Source organism: Ranitomeya imitator, chromosome 5 (assembly GCF_032444005.1).
Source record: "Ranitomeya imitator isolate aRanImi1 chromosome 5, aRanImi1.pri, whole genome shotgun sequence".
NCBI classification, from domain to species: Eukaryota; Metazoa; Chordata; class Amphibia; order Anura; family Dendrobatidae; genus Ranitomeya; species Ranitomeya imitator.
In genome coordinates, this window is record NC_091286.1 from 250,288,618 (window position 1) to 250,303,563 (window position 14,946).

Genomic DNA, 14,946 nt, shown 5'->3' on the forward strand with positions numbered 1-14,946 from the left:
GACGTCAGAAAGGTGAAGTGAGTTCATTGGCTGTGAACTCCCAGGACCTGTCTGATGGCACCACGAGCAGGAGAACTTTCTCACGCTCGCAGTGAGCTCAGACAGGGAATAGGTGTTCACATTTGGACACTGAGCACACGCTGCTCAGTGTCTCTGCTGGATGACAGGCTGTATGGTCGCATCATGCAACTTGCCATCTAGATGTAGCAGAGCTAGACCCGTTATGGGACAAATGGATTAGCAGTATCTATGCGGAAAGGTGAGGAATATTGTTGTTTTTTTATTTTTTAACTCTTTTACAGATGATAAGGTCGTCTGTGGAATGGATGTGGTTATAAGTATGGTTTAATTAAGATTTCTTAAAGGAATCTGTGCCATTCTTTCAATTAAAGGACTTTTTCTGTGTGTGTGTGTGTGACAATACAAAGGTGACATCAACCTCTCTCAACTATCACTCCACTTGCCACCGCTATAGGGCAAGTGGAAAGATCAAGGCTAAGTGCCAGAATGTGCCTTTTCTGGGGCGGCTGAGAGCTGATGTTTTTAGCCAGGGGGCCCAGTATCCATGCCTCCTAGGCTATTAATATCAGCCCATAGCTGTCTGCATAGCCTTTATTAATTAAAAGGGGACCCCAAGTCATTTTTTAGGATCCTCTAATTTTAATATCCAGTAAAGGCTAAGTATACAGCTGTGAACTGATATTAATAGCTTGGGAAGTTCCACGGCTATTACCCCTTTCCTAGGCTATAAACATCAGCCTCCAGTTGTTGACTTTCCCTTTGCTGGTTACAAAAATTATGTGGGAGCTCACACCATTTTTTTCAGAAAAATTATTTTATTAATTAACCAGTTTTGCGTTTTAGTTTTTTTGTAACCATTCTTCCCAGAGCCATAACTTTTTTATTTTTCTTATTTTTTTTATCAATTTGGCCATGTGAGGGCTTGTTTTTTGTGGGACGAGTTGTAATTTTGAATGACACCATTGTTTTTAGCATATCTTGTACTGGAAATGGGAAAAAAAATTCCAATTGCAAAAGAAGTGCAATCCCACAGTTGTTTTTTGTTTTGCTTTTTTACTATGTTCACTAATGTAACAGGTTGGGTGGTGGAACCACTGTGTCAAAGCCCAAGGAAGACCAGGAGGGGTGTGATTAGGATCCTCACCCAATCCGACCAGCTCGCAGCAGCTAACGATACCACAGTCTGTGGAGAGACAAGGGAGGTGATCTAGGTGCTACTCCAGGACAGGCCTTGGGTAGATGGCGGCTGACCCCCCCAGGAGTGAATAGCTTAAATGGCCCAGGGGAATGACCGACAGATGCAGGCAGGCAGAGAAGGTGACAGGAACCTCAGGTGCAGACAGGACAGTGTGACAGAGAGATGAACAATGGCGGCTGCAGCTGGCTCTGCTGCTGTTGAGGTGAGCACTGGTGGGTGCAGCTGGCACTGCTGCCATGGAGGTGAGCACTGGCAGGTGCAGATGGTTCTGCTGCTGTGGAGGTGAGCATTGGCAGGTGCAGCAGACTCGGATGCAAGTAAAGGGACCTGAGAAACTGACAAGGGTCTTAGGAACAAACTCATAACATTGCACAGGCACCTCTATGTTTGAGGAGGCGGTTTAAATAGAAAGAGACCTCCAGCTATAGGCTGGGGACACTTCAGAGGAATGGTGCGCATGCAGTCTCTAAGTGCAGTGCTTGGAGACATGCTAGGAGTGCATGCACCCCAGGCAGCAGCAGACCTGGAAGGGGCAAGACAGGAGTCTTGGCGGTGAGTACACTGATGTCTCTGCAGGGTGAGAGGGACTGCAGGTAGAGATGCGGGCACTACAACTAAATGCTAAAGCTGACCTGCCATCATGATTCTCCAGGAAATTATGATTTCATAGACATCAAACCTGTCTAGGTTTTTGTTCATCTAAGTGGTGAAAAAAATTTCAAACTTTGTTAAAAAAAGTGCCATTTTCTGATACCCATAGCATCTCCATTTTTGTGATCTCAGGTTTGTATAAGGGCTTATTGTTTGCACGCTGAGCTGACATTTTTAATGGTATCATTTTGGTGCAGATACGATCTTTTGATCACCTGTTATTGCATTTTAAAGGTAATTTGTCACCTCATATTTCGTATATAAACTGCGGCCACCACCATTAGGAGCTTATCTACAGCATTCTGTAATGCTGTACATAAGCCCCCATGTAACCTAAAAGATAAGAAAAACAAGTTAGATTATACTCACCCAGGGGTGGTCCCATTTCGGTCCAGTCCAATGGGCGTCGCGGTCCAGGTCCGGCACCTCCCATCTTCATACGATGACGTCCTCTTCTTTGCTTCCTGCCGCGGCTCCTGCGCAGGCGTACTATATCTGCCCTCAAGGGCAGCGTAAATTACTGCAGTGCGCTGGTGCCGGGTGCAGGGAGCCATGTCCGTAAACGTGAAAAATATAGAGCAGGCTCGATATTTTTTCACGGTCGTAAATACAGCCTTCACGGTCACATGACGTATGGCACTCCCTGGAATTAATGCAGCCCCTTTTTGCGGCCCAATAGAAATCTATTGGGACTGCAAAAACAGGAAGCAAAACCACGGTAAGTGTAAAAGAAGCCTTACCATAATTCTAATCCTAACCCTGACCCTAATTTTAGCCTCAACCCTAACCTTAACTTTAGCCCAACTCTAACCCTAATGGGAAAATGGAAATAAATACAAATTCTTTGTTTTATTATTTTTCCCTAACTAAGGGGGCGATTAATGGGGGGGTTTACAATTTTTTTATTTTGATCACTGTGATAAGATCTATCACAGTGACCAAAATGAACCAATAGGAAAAATCTTCCTATTGTTGCTGGGTACCCGCCATTTTTTTCCCGGATGAAGATGGCGGCGCCCACCGGAGGAAGCAGGAGGGCCAAGGAGCACCGGGAGGCATGGGGGGGATCAGAGACCCTTTTTCTCTCTCCTCTGATGTGTGATCACATCAGAGGAGAGAGAAATTAAATGGCACATCGGACTTTTTTTTTTTTTGCGGTCGCTGCTTCACGGTTAGTAGCGGTGATCACAAAACCGGGGTCGGTAAAACCCAACCCGAAGTATGTTCTCTGGGGTCTCGGCTAACCCTGGCAGCAGAGACCCCGATATCTGCTGGGTAGCGGCCGGCAGATTTTGGTATGCATGAGCCTGCCATTTTTTTTCCGGAAAAAGATGGTGGTGCCCATGGGGGGAAGTAAGAGGGCTGAAGAGCACCGGGAGGTACCAGGGGAGATTGGGGACCCTATTTCTCTCTCCTCTGATGTGCGATCACATCAGAGTAGAGAGAAATTACATGGCACATCGTACTTTTTTTTGCAGTTGCCAGTAAACGGTTAATACCGGTGATCGCAACCCGGGGTCAGTAAAAAATGATCCAAATCATGTTTTCTGGGGTCTAGGCTACCCTCGACAGCCGAGACCCTGGAGAATATCCGACCTCGGGGTGCTATACACTTTTTCCACAGTTCCATTAATTAACGACCCTGTGGTTTAAGTATCCTTAACCGTTAAGAGGAGTATCGGCGGTCGTTAAAGGGTTAACACTGGGCCAAGTGCTATGCTATGTTTTCTCGCATAGCACTTGGCCATATTCTACATTAGTGTGACTCCAGCTTACTGTTTGGTTTGGCTTTCCGAACACCGGGTGTTTGTCGCGCTGTCACACACATGACAACATGGCAATAACTGTTTCTGATCAGTGATAAAATCATTACCATCGGTCAGACAGCCGCAGTTCCCATGCTGTCAAATGACAGCATGAGCCCGCAGCTGTGATCAGAGGTAAAAGTTTAACTTCGATCACTGGGTTGGCTGAAGTACTACTGCTCACATCAGCCTATGCCTGCTGCTGCTAATAACAGCGGGAACAGGTGGCGGCTGATGGGAGTATTCATCAGCCATAGTCTGAGTAAACAAAAATGGCATGGGTTCCCCCAAATTTGTGATAACCAGCCAAGCAGAACTCATAGCTTGGAGCTGCAACCCTCAGATGTTAGCCTTATCAAGGCTAGTGATCAAGAATAGAGAGTCCCTACTGCAATTTTTTAAATATGAAAATAATTTAAAAAAGCAATCTGGGGTCCCCTCCTTTTTGATAACCAGTCAAGTTAAGGCAGACAGCTGGGAGCTGGTGTTCTTAGGCTGGTATGGAGCCACTGTTTATTGGCCCCCCAGCCTAAAAATAGCGGGGACAGGCTGTGCCAGGGAGCAGATGTCCCCTGAGACGATCCCCCAGGAGCAGTTTCAGGCCACTGGCCGCTTGCTGCTTTTGCAGCTGGGTGCTGATGCTGTATATTTAAATTATGTGTACGAGTGGCGGTAGCCGCATCTCAGCACTGCAGACACGCTCACACTGTATGCAGTCAGTGACTGCTGAACTCACCTCACCAGCACCGGTCTGCTTCTTCTGGCCAGAGAGGAGCTGGGGAGCAGTATGGAGATCAGTGCTGGACCAAGGAGAAGCAGGAGGTGAAGAATCAGAAGGTGACAGGAGATGTTTATGGCACTATCTGCAGTGGCTTTGTCTGTGACTCAGGCTGATTTATTACAACTGCCAGAACTTTCACCTGATCTGTATTGAAGTTCTGTCTGTGGCAATAAATCACAGTGAGAGTCAAATAGAGACTGCAGGTAGTGTATAAAGCACCCTGCATTGACTGATCCTAGACCTACAGGACATATGGTATTTATAGAACTATATTTTATAGCATGTGAGGTCTAGTTGGCTGAAATCAGTCAGTGCATATTGCATTATATATCTGGCACAGTATAAACACACCCAATATTATTATATGTCATCTTATTTCTGTGCCCCAGTATGGCATATACTAATCTGAATACTGGATATGCTGTACTGTGTGCACAGACAGACAGTGGCATAACTAGAGTCCTACAGGCCCGAGGATTGTATTTGGTCTGAGGCCCCAGGACAGTATTTGGACTGAGGTCCCTACCAGTATGTAGGTCATATCTATGGGCCCTGTAATATCGTCCCCTCTCCTGCAATAATGCCCCCCACCTGGCGCTCTCCTCAAAAACATTTAAACACAAGAAAATAAAAGCTTACTCTACCCTGTCCTCACTCCTGTGCCAAGCATTGTCCTCTTCCTTCTCCTAGCTGACGCAGGAGAGTGAACAGTACATGGCAGTGATGTCATACATCACCCGCGACGGGCATGCCAATGTTAACTGCCGGTCTCTGATAGGCTGGCGGCCACTAAAGCTATTGCAGTGCAAGGAACTGGTGGATTTCTGCACCTCAATGCATTTCAGTTGAATGTGCGTCAGGACAGATGTCGACGGATCCCTGACTTACGTGGCCTGGTCATGATGAAACCTTCTGCGACCGTAATCTTTATGCCCCTGCAGATGTTATATACAGTATTATAAGGGCTGGTATAACATCTGATGTTCTGTAGTCATAGTATAGTGTATACAAAGCACATATATTGTACGTAACTTCTGATGTCTGTAATGACAGCATGTCGTATACTAATACAGATGAGCAGATCTGGTATAGTAGCCTCGTCGGCAGTCCATGGCCACCAGATGGGAGCCCTTCAGACCTCCTCCTACCTGCCAGCATCTCCTCCTCTTTTGATTTGCAGCCCTGGAACAATGTCCTTTTGCAGGGTGATGCATGCATGACGTCGCACCAGGCTGCAAATTAAAGGAAAAGCAGACTATTTCAGCACGTACTAGGAAGTTTGCAAGGCTCCCATCCAGCAGCCACAGAATTCTGAGCTGGCCCCCCAATCACTAATTAATTTCACTCTTCTCTATATACCTGTCATGTATTCTCCATTACACTGTATGTGGTATAATATGTGTACTGACATCAGATCCTATATACAGAATAATGTGATGGTATATTTTACACTCTGTACAGACAGATATTATATACAGGAAAATATGTGAATGGTATATATTATACTATGACTATAGACATCAGATTTTACATACAGGATAATGTGTGTCTAAACTCATGGTATAATATATATCAATCACATACTATCCCTGTATATAACACCTGATATTTGTAGTCACAGTACATCATATAACAGTCATGCATTCTCCTGTGTACTGTATATACTACAGTGGGTGCAGAAAGTATTCAAACCCCTTTAAATTTTTCACTGTTTGCTTCATTGGAGCCATTTGGTAAATTCAAAAAAGTTCATTTTTTCTCATTAATGTACACTCTGCACCCTTCTTGACTGAAAAAAAACAGAAATGTAGTAATTTTTGCTAATTTATTAAAAAAGAAAAACTGAAATATAACATGAAATTGGAATAAAGAAGTGCACACTGCCGCTTACCACTCAGACATAGATTGTTGATAAATATCAGATGCAGCTGGTGAAAGTGACAGGCTCTGTGCCAGTTCCTGTAAAAAATTGGGACTAATAAACGAGATACCAAGTCACCGCGCTATGCTGAGATAATAGAGAGAGAGAAAAAAAATATATATATACTCACTCTGTGATTGTGTTAACATGGAGCATATATCAGGAAGCTCATAAAAATTAAATCCTCTTAGTGGTCACTGCCAATAAAAAATAGTATAGATCATATGAAATATAACATGGTCTTCATGTATGGTGTTATGATCTGGTGGTTTAGGAACAACATGAGACAAGCTCTGAAGGAGGTGGTATCTGTACTGACCGCAAACCCTGAACCTAGCAGCGCCACTAAAAATAGCCGTGGGGGTACCTGACGCTCCCTAGACCCCTCGGCACAGCCTAAGATCTAACTTCCCCTAAAGATGGAAACAGGAAACCTATCTTGCCTCAGAGAAAATCCCCAAAGGAAAGATAGCCCCCCCACAAATATTGACAGTGAGAGGAGGGGAAAATAACATACGCAGAAATGAAATCAGATTTTAGCATAGGAGGCCAGTCTAGCTTGATAGACAGGACAGGAAAGGATACTGTGCGGTCAGTATAAAAACTACAAAACAATCCACACAGAGTTTACAAAATCTCCACACCTGACTAAAGGTGTGGAGGGTAAATCTGCTTCCCAGAGCTTCCAGCTAACAGAAATAATCCATACTGACAAGCTGGACAAATATAGAATGCACAGAACAATAAGTCCACAACATGTGGACTGAAATGAGCAAAGCCAGAACTTATCTTTGCAGAACTGGTCAGGAAACCAGGAGAATCCAAGCAGAGATGTGAATCCAGCCAGGAAACATTGACAAGTGGCACAGGCTGAAGAAAGAGCCAGACTTAAATAGCGGAGCAGAAGAGACGATAAGTGGAGGCAGCTGATGACAGCTAACTCAAAGGAGCAGCCATACCACTAGAAACCACAAGAGGGAGCCCAAGAGCAGAACTCACAAAAGTGCCGCTTACAACCACCGGAGGGAGCCCAAGAGCGGAATTCACAACAGTATGGTATTCAGACCTTGTGCTCAGTATTGAGTAGAAGCATCCTTTTGAGCTTCTACAGCAATGAGTTTTATTGGTAATAATGCACAAAGTTTTACACACCTGGATTTGGAGATCCTCTACCATTCTTCCTTGCAAATCCTCTCCATTCCCATCAGGTTGGATGGTGAACGTTTGTGGACAGCTATTTTCAGGTCTCTCCAGAGATCCTCAATTGGGTTTAGGTAAGGGCTCTGGCTGGGCCAGTCAAGAATGGTAACTGAGTTGTTCTGAAGCTACTCCTTTGATATTTTAGCTGTGTGCTTAGGATCATTGTCTTGTTGGAAGGTGAACCTTCGGGCAAGTCTGAGGTCCATAGAACTCTGGAAGAGGTTTTCATCCAGTATATCTCTGTACTTGGCCGCATTCTTGTTTTCTTCAATGACAACCAGTCGTCCTGTCCCTGCAGCTGAAAAACAACCTCATAGCATGATGCTGCCACCACCATGTTTCACTGTTGGGATTGTATTGGGCAGGTGATGAGCAGTGTCTGGTTTTTTTCACACAAACTGCTTAGATTTACCTCCATAAAGGTCTATCTTCATCTCATCAGACCAGAGAATCTTATTTATCATAGTCTGGGGGTCCTTCATGTGTTTATTAGCAAACTCTAAGCAGGCTTTCATATGTCTTGCACTGAGGAGAGGTTTCCGGTGGGCCACTCTGCCATAAATTAAATAGTTGACATCCAGCGCCTCTTTAAATGAATGATCGCAGGAAATGCAAGGCTACTTAAAACATCTATTTATTTCTTCATATTAAAAACAGGTAACAAAAAAGGTTGGCAACTCCATGATTGAGACCTGCCTGGGTCGAAACATGTTGGTTTCTGTTCCTTTTTTAAATCATGGGTGTATCCAAACTGCCTGACCTTTTTTGTTACTTGTTTTTAATATGAAGAAATAAATAGATGTTTTGAGAAACCTTTGATTTCCTGGGATCATTTGTCCAAAGAGGCGCTGGATGTCAACTATTTGATGCAATCAACCTTCCCCAGTGGATCCGTGCAGCGTGGAAGGCATATTAACCAGAGGAGGAGGTGAGCTGACAATCTCATTTTATAAATATATTCTGCCAACACGGCCCAACTGGTGGAGGGCTGTAGTGATAGTTGAATTTGTGGAATTTTCTCCCATTTCTCTACTGCATCTCTGGAGCTTAGCGACAGTTATCTTGGGGTTCTTCTTTACCTCTCTCACCAAGGCTCTTTTCCCACGATTGGTCTAGGAAGACTTCTGGTGGTCCCAAACTTCTTCTATTTAAGGATTATGGAGGCCATAATGCTTTTAAGAACCTTGAGTACTGCAGAAATTCTTTTGTAATCTTGGCCAGATCTGTGCCTTGCCACAATTCTGTCTCTGAGTTCCTTGACCAGTTCCTTTTGACCTCATGATTCTCATTTGATCTGACATGCACTGTGAGCTGTGAGGTCATATATATAGAGATGTGTGCCTTTCCAAATCAAGTCCTATTAGTTTAATTAAACACAGCTGGACTCCAATGAAGGAGTAGAACCATCTCAAGGACGATCACAAGGAAATGGACAGCATGTGATTTAAATATGAGTGTCTGAGCAAAGGTTCTAAATACTTATGACCATGTGATATTTCAGTTTTTCATTTTTATTAAATTTGCAAAAAGGTCCACATTTCTGTTTTTTTCAGTCATTAATGAGAAAAAATGAACTTTTTTGAATTTACCAAATGGCTGCAATTAAACAAAGAGTGAAAATTTTAAAGGGGTCTGAATACTTTCCGTACCCACTGCATGTGCACAGATATCTGATGTTATATATAGGATAATATGATGCTGTTGTAATATCTGATGTCTGTAGCCATAGTATAGTGTAATAACCAGCGAAGGCTAGGCAGACAGTTGCGGACTGATATTGAAAACCTAGGAAGGGGCCATGGATATTGGCCCCTCCCAGACTAAAAACAATCGCTCTCAGCTGCCCCAAAAATGGTGCATCCATAAGATGTGCCAATTCTGGCACTTGCCCTGGTGTAGTTGCAACTGGGGTGATAGTTGGGGGGTTTGATGTCACCTTTGTATTGGCAAGTGACATCAAGCCCAGGGGTTAGTAATGTCTACAACATGCCTCCATTACGAACCCTATAGTGATATTATAAAAAAATGCACACCTTGAATGTAGTCCTTTATTTGAAATAATGACAGACTCCTTTAATGATCCTATATTTGCCAAATATACGTATACTCACCTCAATCCGCCTGATCCACTGAAGCCAATGTCTCCTGTAACAGAACTAAAATATTAAACCCCCATATTCCTCAAATGTCCACAGAGATGATAATAATCCATTTTTCCCTCAACGCGTCTTGCTCTTCTACATCTAGATGGCAGGCTGTATTGTTGCATGATCTGCCCATACAGCCTGCCATCCAGCAGAGACACTGAGCTGCAGGTGCTTGCTCAGCTCAGTGCCTTGCAGTGAAGTGGTAAAGTTGAATGAGGTTCATATCCAATGAACTGAAAGTTCTCATGCTTGTGGTGCTGTCAGAAAGGTCAGCCAATGAACTCATTTCAACTCACTGACATCAGCGTTAGCCATTATAACTTTTCCCATTTGTCATTATTCCAAATAAAAGAACTTTATTCTGCGTGTGTGTAATTTTTCTAATTTATCACTATGGGGTTAGTAATGGGGGCATCTTATAGACACCTCTCCATTACTAACCTATGTGATTTATGTTACTATCACCCCACGTGCTACTGCATCAGGGAAAGTGGTAAGATCGAGGCAAGTGTCAGAAATGGCACATTTAATGGTTGCATCATTTCTTGTGAGGTTGAGAGCTGATGTTTTTATCCCGGTAGGAGGGCGAGCCCAATATCCATGGCCCCTTCCAAGACTATTAATATCAGCCCGCAGTTGTCTGCCTAGCCTTTGCTGGTTATTAATTATAGTAGGACCCTTCATCATTTAAGAGGGTCCCCTATTTAATAGCCTGCAAATTATACAGCTGTGAGCTGAAATTAATAGACTGGGAAGCTCCATGGATATTATCCTCTTACCAGGCTCTAAACATATGTCTACAGCTGTTTGCTTTATCTCTTCTGATTAATAAAATGTTGGGGGGATCCCATCCCCAGAAAAGTTAGTAAGTACAAAAATACATGTACAGGAAGCTACACAAGCAGTACACTAATTATTATTATTATACATTTTTATAGCGCCATTTATTCCATGGCACATTACATGTGAATACGGGGCAAATATAGACAAATACATAAAAAATTAGCAAAAAACAAAGCACACAGGTACATAAGGAGGGAAGACCCTGCCCACGAGGGCTCACAGTCTGCAGGGGATGGGTGAGGATACACTAGGAGAGGGTAGAGCTGGTTGTTCGGCGGTTCAGTAGGTTGAGGATCACTGCAGGCTGTAGGCTTGTCGGAAGAGGTGAGTCTTCAGGTTCTTTTTGAAGTTTTCTATGGTAGGCGAGAGTCTGATGTCTTGGGGTAGAGAGTTCCAGAGTATGGGGGAAGCACGGGAGAAGTCTTGGATGCTGTTGTGGGAAGAAGAGATGAGAGGAGAGTAGAGAAGGAGGTCTTGAGAGGATCGGAGGTTGCGTGTAGTTAGGTAACGGGAGACCATGTCACAGATGTATGGAGGAGATAGGTTGTAAATGGCTTTGAATGTCATTGTGAGGGTTTTAAAATGGAGTCTCTAGGCGATAGGAAGCCAGTAAAGGGCTTGGCATAGAGGAGAGGCTGGGGAATAGCGGGAGACAGGTAGATTAGTCGGGCAGCAGAGTGAAGGATGGATTGGAGTGGTGCCAGAGTGCTAGAGGGGTGTCCAGAGAGTAGGAGGTTGCAGTAGTCAAGGCGGGAGATGATAAGGGCATGCACTAGTGTTTTTGTGGTGTCGCTGTCAAGGAATGCGCGGATCTGGGAAATATTTTTGAGTTTGAGATGGCAGAAGGAGGCAAGGGCTTGAATATGTAACTTGAAAGAGAGGGCAGAGTCGTGGATCACCCCGAGACACCGGGCGTGTGGGACTGGGGAAAGTGAGCAGCCATTGACATTGATGGATAGGTCTGGTGGAGGGGTAGAGTGAAATGGGGGAAAGATGATGAATTCTGTTTTGTTCAAGTTCAGTTTTAGAAAGCGAGCAGAAAAGAAGGCTGAAATAGCAGACAGACAGTGTGGGATATTGGTAAGTAAGGAGGTGAGGTCAGATCCGGATAGGTAGATCTGCATGTCATTGGCGTAGAGATGGGACTGCATACCGTGGGATTCTATGAGTTGTCCAAGGCCGAAATTGTAGATGGAGAAGAGTAGAGGTCCTAGAACAGAGCCTTGAGGAACACCGACTAACAAGGGGCAAAGTGATAAGGTGGTGACACTGGGGGAGGGAGACATTGAATGTTCGGTCTGTCAGATATGACGAGATCCAGGGTAGGGCCAAGTCTGTGATGCCAAGAGATGAGAGGATTCGTAGCAGAAGGGAGTGGTCCACAATGTCGAAGGCAGATGACAGGTCCAGGAAAAGGAGGACAGAGTAGTGTTGCTTGCTCCTGGCAGTTAGTAGGTCATTGGTGACTTTATTTAGGGCAGTTTCAGTTGAGTGATGGGATCAAAAGCCAGACGGTAACCAATCAAAGAGGGAGCAGGAGGAGAGGTGGGAGGACAGTTCAAGATGGCCGTGTTGCTCCAGTAATTTGGAGGCATAAGGGAGAAGAGATATCTGGTGATAGCTAGACACAGAGGAAGGGTCGAGGGAGGGCTTTTTGAGGATGGGTGTGATCTTGGCATGCTTGAAGGATGAGGGGAAGACACCTTTTGTGAGTGAGAGGTTGAAGAGGTGTGTTAGGGTTGGGATGAAGACTCTGGAAAGGTTAGGGATGAGGTGGGATGGGAGCGGATCAAGCATGCAGGTGGTGAGGTGTGATCTTGACAGGAGGATGGAGAGCTGATCTTCTGTCATGGTGGAGAAGCTGGTTTTGGAGGAGCAGGTTTGAGCAGCTAAGAGGGGCATTGGACGCTGTGGGCCAAAACTTTCTCTGATCGTATCGATCTTCTATTTAAAGAAAAAGGCAAAGTTTTCAGCAGAAATGCGAGGGGAGCGAGGGGGTGCAGGGGGATGGAGTAGAGAATTGAAAGCGTTGAACAGCTGCTTAGGGTTGTGAGACAGGGAGAATATGAGAAATAAGAAGTAAGTTTGTTTTGCGGCAGTGAGCATGGACTTGAAGCTGGCGAGGGACTGCTTGTATCCAGTGAAGTGCTCGGCAGTTCGGAATCGCTTGCATCTCTGTTCAGTGATCCTGGAAGCCCATCTCAGTTCTTTGGTTAGGCTGGTCAGCCAGGGCTGCCTGTTGAGTGTATGAGTTTTGCTATGCATGAGCGTGGCTGACAAATCGAGTGTTGCTGTTATTGTGGTGTTATAAAAAGTGGCAGCAGCATCTGTATCATGAAGGGAGGCTATGTCTGTAAGAGGGAGAAGGGACTCAGAGAATGATTGTAAGTTGAGATGTTTGAGATTTCTGCGAGGGTGAGTGAGTTTGTGGAGTGGAGGTTGCACACTAGGAGAAGAGAGGGAAGAGAATGTCAGTAGGTTGTGGTCAGACAGGGTGGAGGGGTGTGGTGGAGCCGCATATTCATTACTGTAATTAGCAGTACCGGTGACCGCTCAACGCTGGAAGAAGCTATCAGCTCCTAGAGAAGACCATCAGGAAAGCTGCCAGGGACCGCGCCGGGAGCAGGTGAGTATAATGGGGAGGGTGAGCAGCATTGCGCGATAGTCACCTGTCCTCATTCCACCGCCATGCGCAACTCTGTCTTCAGCGTCCTCTGCTGTGATGCTCAGGTCAGAGAGCACGATGATGTGGTTAGTGCGCTCCCTCTGCCTGAACAGTCACTGCAGAGGACTCGGAATATTGAGCGGCGCCCGGCGGTGGAACGAGGTCAGGTGAACATTGCAAGTGCCGGGGGCCTGGGCGAGGAGAGGTATGTCATTTGTTTTTTTATTCGCAGCAACTGCATATGGGGCAAATATCTCTATGGAGCATCTTATGGGGCCATAATCAGCATTTGTGCAGCATTATATGGGGTAAATATCTCTATGGAGCATCTTATGGGGCCATAATTAGCATTTGTGCAGCATTATATGGACAAATATCACTATAGAGCATCTCATGGGGCCCTTATTAACCTTTATGCAGCACTGTATGGGGCAAATGTGTCTATGGAGCATCTTATGGGGCCATTATTAAGTTTTGTGCAGCATTATATGGGTTATATTTTAAAATGGAGCTTCTTTTGGGGCCCATCATAAACTTTATGGAGCATTATATGGGCTCCTGATTCAATATGGATAGTCAAAAACACTTAACCTACTGATATCTCAAGTAATTTTACTTTTACTGGTACCTATTTTCATTTTTGAAATTTACCAGTAGCTGCTGCATTTTCCACCCTAGGCTTATACTCGATTCATTAAGTTTTCCCAGTTTTTTGTTGCAAAGTTAAGGGTCTGGGCTTATATTCGGGTCGGCTTATAATCGAGCATACACGGTATATATATATATATATATATATATATATATATACCATATATATACATATATATGATATATATATATGTATATTGTAGCATTTCCCTTAATTCAGGTCTTGGGGGACACTCGCTTGGCACGGGATTAACGCATACAGGCACGGTTTTTCACACATAATGGTCCATTCGGATTATTAAATACAGCATAAACCGTATCTCGAACAGTTCATTATATCGCCATATCAGAATATCACATACGGCTTTACATAGCATTCAGTGGTCACACTAGTATCTCTCTCCAGACACCAGACGACTACGCAGTTCAGCAACTGCCCTATGTTAGCGCACACAGTTCTTTCCCCATAGCAGGGGTTACCTCTTAGGAGCTCCTGCTCCACAGGTTGACTCCACGTCAGTCCAAGGTCCACAACAGGACCATCCAGGTTGACGGTCTCACAGTGCTTCCAGGACGACTCCACTCCCAGGAGTCTCCAACACTGACCGCCCAGGTCGACGGTCTCACAGTGTTTCCAGGACGACTCCACTCCCAGAAGCCTCCAACACTGACCGTCCACGACCTACAGCACACAGGCTACTCAGTGCCAAAGCCCAACCATGTGCTATTCAGGAATTCCCAGGATTTCCAACACAGGCTTCCAGGGCCTTGCACTTGGACGACTCAGTTCCAAACACAGGAACCAACGGATTCATACACAGGAACATGTGACCCACACCTTGGTCACATTATATACCTTTTAACCACTCCCCTGGGTGGGAGTGTGGATGTGTGGCTAGTTTGTCCCACCCATCTCACATAACTAGCCTATTAAGTCTCCCTTCATAAGTATACAAACTCTTGAGGGACTACAGGTCCCAGAACAACAACATTGCATCAGACTTACCACGCAGACTCCCTCTGCGACACATATCGGCCATTCACAACATTGCGATTCACAACTTAC